At 48.9% G+C, this 6,799-nt stretch overlaps 1 protein-coding gene across 7 annotated transcripts in view; it reads left to right on the top strand.

Moving 5' to 3' along the window:
- Positions 1 to 5,195: 5,195 nt before the first annotated feature.
- ELMO1 (engulfment and cell motility 1) overlaps positions 5,196 to 6,799 on the top strand; it is a 306,368-nt gene continuing 304,764 nt past the window's right edge. For 3 of the 7 annotated variants that reach the window (XM_042806556.1, XM_042806550.1, XM_042806554.1), the window contains exons 1-2: positions 5,698 to 5,784; positions 6,360 to 6,430. The gene's annotated coding sequence lies outside the window, so the exon portion shown is untranslated. The other 4 variants (XM_042806551.1, XM_042806555.1, XM_042806552.1 and 1 more) reach the window with 4 other exon arrangements.

Below are 6,799 nucleotides of genomic sequence, written 5' to 3'. Positions count from 1 at the left end.
CGGCTTCTTTTAGTGTCTATTCTTTCAGCCCGGCGTCTGAACCCGGAGCTGCGAAGAACCCCAGTTCTGTTGTCGTGCCTGCTAAACTCCCCTCAGAGCGGTCGCCGACGAACCGCTGGCGTGACACAGCGCGAGGGGCCAACCCCAGCCGGGAGCCCGCCAGGGCCCGCGGCGGTGTTGGCCATCTCCTCTCATCGAGGTGCGCGGTTGGGCCTCAGGGCCTGTAACCCGAGATGACTGTGAATCCACTTCCCATTCCCAAGGCCAAGCACCAACCGCTTGTCTTCATTATTTGAGGGTGATCCAATGCCGTTTCTCCCAAAAGAGCAATTTCTGCCCCTTTCCATGGGGGTGTGAATTAAGCCCAGGGAACAGAGGGTGAAAACCATGCTTACTGGGCCATTCCTCTCTTGGTGACAATGCTGTGGTAAGCCTTCCTCTCTGGTAAATTATTCTGCCAAAGATTCAAGAGTGAACATGGTGAGAAATGCCTAGGTTCCTTTTTACTTAAATAGATGTGCAGAACTTCTTATCAAAGTCAGTGAGAGTTACTAGGGTTTACATGAAAGCTGGGAAATAGCACTGCATTTACAACATATTGCAGATCATAGGACTCCCTTGAATTCCTGCTTGAAATTATAAAATTGACATTTAGCTTGCACCAATGTCTCAGCAAAATGCCTGGTTTGATTTAAGCTTTTCTGGTCAGGACCAATATAGGACAATCATTGGGCAGCTCCAGTGATTAATCGTTTTCACTGCAACAGGAGAGAAGTTCCTGTGAAGTTCAACATAAAATTTTTGTAGTTTTTGTGTTTTTTTTTTTTGTTTTGTTTTGTTGGTTTTTTTTTTAACTTTTGTAGCTCTTCCCAAGTTTTTCTCCTTCAAACAGCAGCAGGCTGTGATGAAATCACTTCTAAACCTTATGTACATGAACTCCTGAAGAGATCCTTCATAGGCAAGCTAAAATACAGAAGAGCAAGTAAGCAGCAGTAAAAACTGTAGAGGTGTGGTTTTCTTTGTAGAAACACAATAGATTAATGGCATGAAAACTCTGAGAGCCGTTCCTGACCTCTTAATTTTACTGCTTGCTCATGCTTGGATTTCATATCTGGTGTGATGATTATAAGTATTATAATTTTACAACCTTAACTTTCAACAATTTATTTTATCGTAAATCTGTGTTCACATAAGATGGAAATGAGTCCATAAACAGAGTGAAATGACTTTTTAGAATGAAGTTGTTTGTAGGTTAATTAAAACATATCTTCCATGAGATTTATTTATTTCTTCCTTAAGGTGGCTATTCTGCAAAGGTCATCACCTCCTTCGCAGATGTTATATACAAATGAATATACAGCACCAGGTTTACAGGCTGAATAGGTATACTAAAACTGAGCCTTAATAACCCTTACATCATACTGATCTTGTTTAATCGTCCTGCACCAAATGTTCATATATATGTATATGTGAATATAAAATTCAGACATACATAAGTCTACAAAAGCAAACTGACAACTATAATTTAGGGACTGGAGTATGGAGATCCGCAAGCATACTGCAGCTTAGAAAAATGAGCTTGAAGTTTCATTTTTATTGATGTCATTGTTTGTGAATTTAGGTCAGACCTTCAGGACCTATTTAAAAATATCTAATAGACTGTACATGCACGCATATACTCAGTTCTCACCATGTTCGCTCTTGAATCTGTGGCAGAATAATTTACCAGAGAGGAAGGCTTACCACAGCATTGTCACCAAGAGAGGAATGGCCCAGTAAGCATGGTTTTCACCCTCTGTTCCCTGGGCTTAATTCACCCCTCATGGAAATGAGCACATACATAGGTAAAATGGTTTTGTTCAAACACAATAGATAGCTGCTATTGTCAAAGTAAAGAGAAATTAATCTGTGACTTCTAAAAAGCCAAAATGCAATAATAATCCTGTATTTTGTTTCTATATCACAGCCAGCATCCTGGTATGCTTTAATGGTTATGAACAAGATTCTGTAGGTAATTACTTACATACAATTAAAATACTGATATCATTAAAGGCCATTCATGAAGCCTATAAGCACAGTGAAATCCAACCATCTTTGCTGTTGGGTGTAACAGAAGCTATCTTGGATAATCTGTGTCTCGAGAAGGTTTTGGCCAGAAGTACTATGACAAAACTCAACTTCTTCAAAAATTGTCAGGAGCTCCTTCATCTCAGGATCCAAGGTTTTCACTGTCAAAAGTGGCTTTGATGCTTTCTACAGTTTTGGGACAGTCCAGTTGAGATTTCTACAGGCCAGTTTTCAACAGGTGACTAGTACCTACTGGACTATGCTGAAATAACCGTGTTGTCAGCAGAGCCAAGCAGCTGTCTTTCCTGGAAATTCCTTTCTTTATTTTTTTTTTTTAAGGTTGCAGCTGAAATAGCCACACAAATTAAAATGCTTAATTCTCGGTGTTTTCTGTTCCTGCGCTCCCTCTTCTGGCTTTCTATTTAGCAAACATCTTATGGCCACATCATAAGAACAATTTCCATACCAGTTGTGAAAGCATCAGCTGCAATGATAACACGCGCTTCGGTAGCAGACATCACAAAAGGGACTGCTACTAAATAAATCAGGAAATGGCAAAAGCAGCCAAGCACTTCTGTACATATAGATTCCGAGTAAAGAATCCTTGGGCTTTTGGAGAGCAGAAATCATCCTAATGCTGGTGCAATAATTGCAATACTATGGATATTAAATGGGGATAAATGGAAGGCTTCACTGGAGTATGGTCTCCAGATTTCCAGTTTGCTCTCTCTCTTGAATGGTGCAGTAGAATGGTGTGCCCATAAACCAGTAGGATTTCTTTCACAAATTTTCTTCTAAATTGTGTAGCAGTAGCATTGCTAAATAAGCATTCTCCTGTACTGTTTAAAATCCAAATATTGTGGTAATATACAGCTGAAATCAATTTTAATGATTTTCATTGCTGAGCCTGAGTGAAAAATAAAAACATGGTGAATACAATTTTGCATAAAAAGTACTGTTCATCCTTAATATTCTTTCAAACATCTTTCCTACCACCATATATACGTTCATTTATCTTTGCAAACACGTAAGCGTACTGGGGAACTGGTCCTGAGCTAATAGTGGATAATAAGGTAAACAAAACTTTCTTGCACATCTTACGTTACATTTACAGTGCCCTTTTCTAAGTTGTGAACACTTTCTGCTTTCATTTCAAGCACCAAAATCCAGGTAACACATTCAGAAAAAAGTCTCTGTATTATGGAAATGGTTCAAATGCAAACTGAACAGCCATTTACTTGGTGTTGATATTGTCCCTCTTTCAATAAACTGTGCAACCGTATAAAGATCTTGAGATGGTTTGGTGTTTTCAGTGTATCTAATAAGAATTGTATGACATATGCATCTCGCATTTCCAGTTTTGGAGTTCTACCTTAATAAAACAATATGAAAAGGTGCTTTAGAATGTCTAGTAAACACAGGAACCAACACATTCCAGTTCGATGTGCTAAGTCCAGCTTCTCCGTGGATTTTAGCATTCGAGGAGGCTGTAAACTCAACGGCTTTAGAGATGTTCCTTGACTGAGGGGAATTCCTGCCCCGGGGAAGTTTCAGAGCACAGAACCGCAGGGTTTCCTGCCCCAGTTCCCCGGTTCTCGTTGCTGTCACCCACGGCACGCACCAGCCTGGGAGGTGCTGGAGGCAGGGTGAGCAGGCAGGCGAGTTCTGTATGCACGAAAAGGAGTTTCCATGTTTTTGGGGTGCACTCTTAGCCCCTGTCATTTGGTAGAGCCAGTGCTCTAGTCCTATAAATACAGTAACATGTCACTCAGGTGAGTCATGCCATTTATTGCCTCACGCCGGAGTATTTGCTCAGATCTAGGATGGAGGATTTGCTCGGATCTAGCGCATCGCTGACACGGTGCATTACAGCCTAAGGGGAGAATCGAGTCCCTCTTTTGGAAAGCCCCCAGCAGTTCTGCTAGGTATGAAACCCTGGTAAGCAGGGGCGACGAGACTCATAAATGTTAGCTGATGCGTAACAGCAATATTGTGGTCTGAGGACCTGGGTGTTGCAGGAGGCTGGTTTTATTGGAAATCATGGGGAATTATTAACGTGCATAGAGATACTCTCGTAAGTAATTATTTGCATGATCAGAGCCAGTAATTTTGCCAGTTTTGGCCTCCATGTATTATGTGACAGTTCACAAAGAGTAGGTTTTGTTATACCAGACCATAAAAGTTGCTGTGCCACAGGAAGGATTCATAGCTGTGCTATCCGTTCTTATCAGAGTCAAAATGAAATGTACATGACTTTGGAAAAAAAAAAAAAACCACACAAAAAAACCCCAAAAAACAAAACAAAACAAAACAACAACAACAAAAAAACAAAACAAAAAAAAACCCCGAACATCACTGTCTAGTATTAGAAGATATAATTTATCAGTGTGTAGTGTCACATATGTGTTGTCCATACAGTAGCTGTGAGTTAAAGAATTTAAAAAATAATTAAAACCAAACCAAACCAAAACGTACTGACTGTTTTTCTGTTAAGGAGACTGAGAACAAAAAGCAGAGATCTGAGATTTCACTTTTCCAGCGGAAAAAAAAAAAAACAAAACGGCAGAAGCGACGCTCTGGGCGCTCGCTTCACGCCGGCTTTAAGGGTCCTGGGGGCGGCAGCGCGGGTGCGGAGCGGGAGCGGGAGCGCAGCGCGGGTGCGGAGCGCGGTCGCTGCCGCCCTCTCCCGGCCGGGCGCGGCGCGGATCGTCCCGCGCTCAGCGCGGCCGCTCGCTCGCTTCGGAGGGGCCGTAAACCCGCGTAGAGGGCGGCGGGGGCTCCCGGGGAGGAGAAGAACCGACCGAAAAATAAAAGAGCCCCCCCGGGGGCGAGGGGGGGAAGCCCCCGAATCCCGCCCGTTAGGGACACAGCGGGACGGCGGCCGCGGGGGAAGAGGCGCTGCGGGGCGGGTGGAGGCGCTGGGGGGGGGGGGGGGTGGCCGGGCGCTGCCCCCACTTCCCCCCCCCCCCCCCCCCCTTTCACCCCACCCCCCGCAGGTGCTGCGGGACCCCCCGGGCCGGGGCTGCACCTCGGCGGCCGGGCCAGCAGGAGGAAGGAAGAGGAAGTGAGAGCGGCGGCGGGGAGCCGTGGGGGTGCCGCCGTGGGGGTGCCGCCGTGGGGGTGCCGCCGTGGGGGTGCCTGCGCTGAGCCCCGGGATGGGGTAACGCCGCGGGCAGCGCAGCCAACCGAGGCGGCGGTGCTGCCTGCCCTGGGAGGTACGCGAGCCCCGGGGGGGGGGGGGGGGGGGGGGCGCGGAGGGCTAGCGGGGGCAGGCGGGCGGCGAGCCCCGCACCTGCCCGCCGGCGGGCAGCGGCAGCCGGACCCCCCCCCCCCCCCACCTTCCCGCTCCCCCCCCCGCTCCTCGCCTAAAAGGAGGTGGCGGGCGGGAGGAGCGGCCGCCGTTGCCGTGAGGAAGAGGAAGCGCAGCCCGGCGCTTGTCAGCGCGGCGGGGCCTCGGCCGGCGGCGGCGGAGGGGCGGGGGGGTGACGGGGGGGGTGACGGGGGGGGGGGGGGTGGCCCGGCCCGCCTCGCCTCACGGCTCCTCCCGCCGCCCTGCCCTCCCCGCCGCCGCTCCTGCCGCCGCCGCCGCCCGGCTCTCCCCGCCGCCTCCTTCCCGCTCCGTGGGTGTGGGTCCCGTCCCGCCCCCCCCCCCCCCCGGGCGGCCCTGCCCCGTCCCCCGCCCCCCCCACGGCTGCGCCTGGAGGTCGGAGGCCGCGGGTGAGGGGCGGCGGGCGCCTGGGGGGGGTGAGTGGTGGAGGGAGGGGGGGTGGTGGTGGTGATGGGGGGGGTGGTTTGGGGGGCACCTCGGCAGGTTCTCGCGTGGGTCGGGCTCGAGGGGGGGTGGGGGGGGAGGCTCCGGCCGCGGCAAGTGTCCGCACAGCCGCGGGCGCTGCTCGGGAGGAGAATTCCTCAACTTTGAAGCAAGTGCATCCCCGCAGGCTCTTGGCGCGGCGGTGGTACCCAGGGTGGTCCCCTCCCGGGGGGGGGGGGGGGGGGGGGGATGCCTGCCCCCCGACACGGTTTTCGGGAGCGCGGGGGGGAAGGGAAGAGGGGGGGAAATATGGGGGGGTGGGTATGCGCCTTTCTTTTCCGAAGTTTGTGCTCATGCAAGTGATTAATCCGCTGATGACTTTCAGATTAAATGATTGTTCTGAAGTGTGGGTGGTGATTATGCAAAGCCGCGGCGCGCAGCCTTGTAAAGCAAGTGGGTATCGGGTCCAGAAAGTTACATTTTTAAAGTTTCTTGGCTTGAAGCCTTTACAAAGTTTATTTTGAATATCTTTTCCTTGCAGAACTAATACAACTGTCCAGCTCTCCCCCGAGAATGGTATAAAGTAAATATAGGAGTTCCTGAAAAATAACAGTGAGTACATTTGAAATCAGCAACGTTTTGTTGTTAATTTTCTAAGAATACCTCTTAACCTGCCAAAGCTCAAAATGTGCGACAAACACACCGAGAGCGCCAATGATAATAATAGTGCAGGAAATGTACCGTGTGTTAATTGCTTTAGTATAAACATGGTTGCCTGTGAGCTGTAGTTCATGATACAGCAGTTACCGTGCAATTTCAGCAAGGGATGTTTGGAAGTATATTTGTAAGCACATGGGTTTTCTGTTGCTTTTGTCCCTCAGCTGCCTGATTGCCTGCGGTTAAAATATTTATCTTTTGGGAAGAGGGGGGGAAATTGAGTAAGAAATGTGCAGAGTCCTGTATCTGTGACTGAGGACGTTG

This window comes from Tyto alba, unplaced genomic scaffold (assembly GCF_018691265.1).
Source record: "Tyto alba isolate M040663 unplaced genomic scaffold, T.alba_DEE_v4.0 Super-Scaffold_46, whole genome shotgun sequence".
Classification (NCBI taxonomy): domain Eukaryota; kingdom Metazoa; phylum Chordata; class Aves; order Strigiformes; family Tytonidae; genus Tyto; species Tyto alba.
The sequence above is the reverse complement of the archived record's forward strand: the minus strand, read 5'-3'. Positions and strand labels throughout refer to the sequence as shown.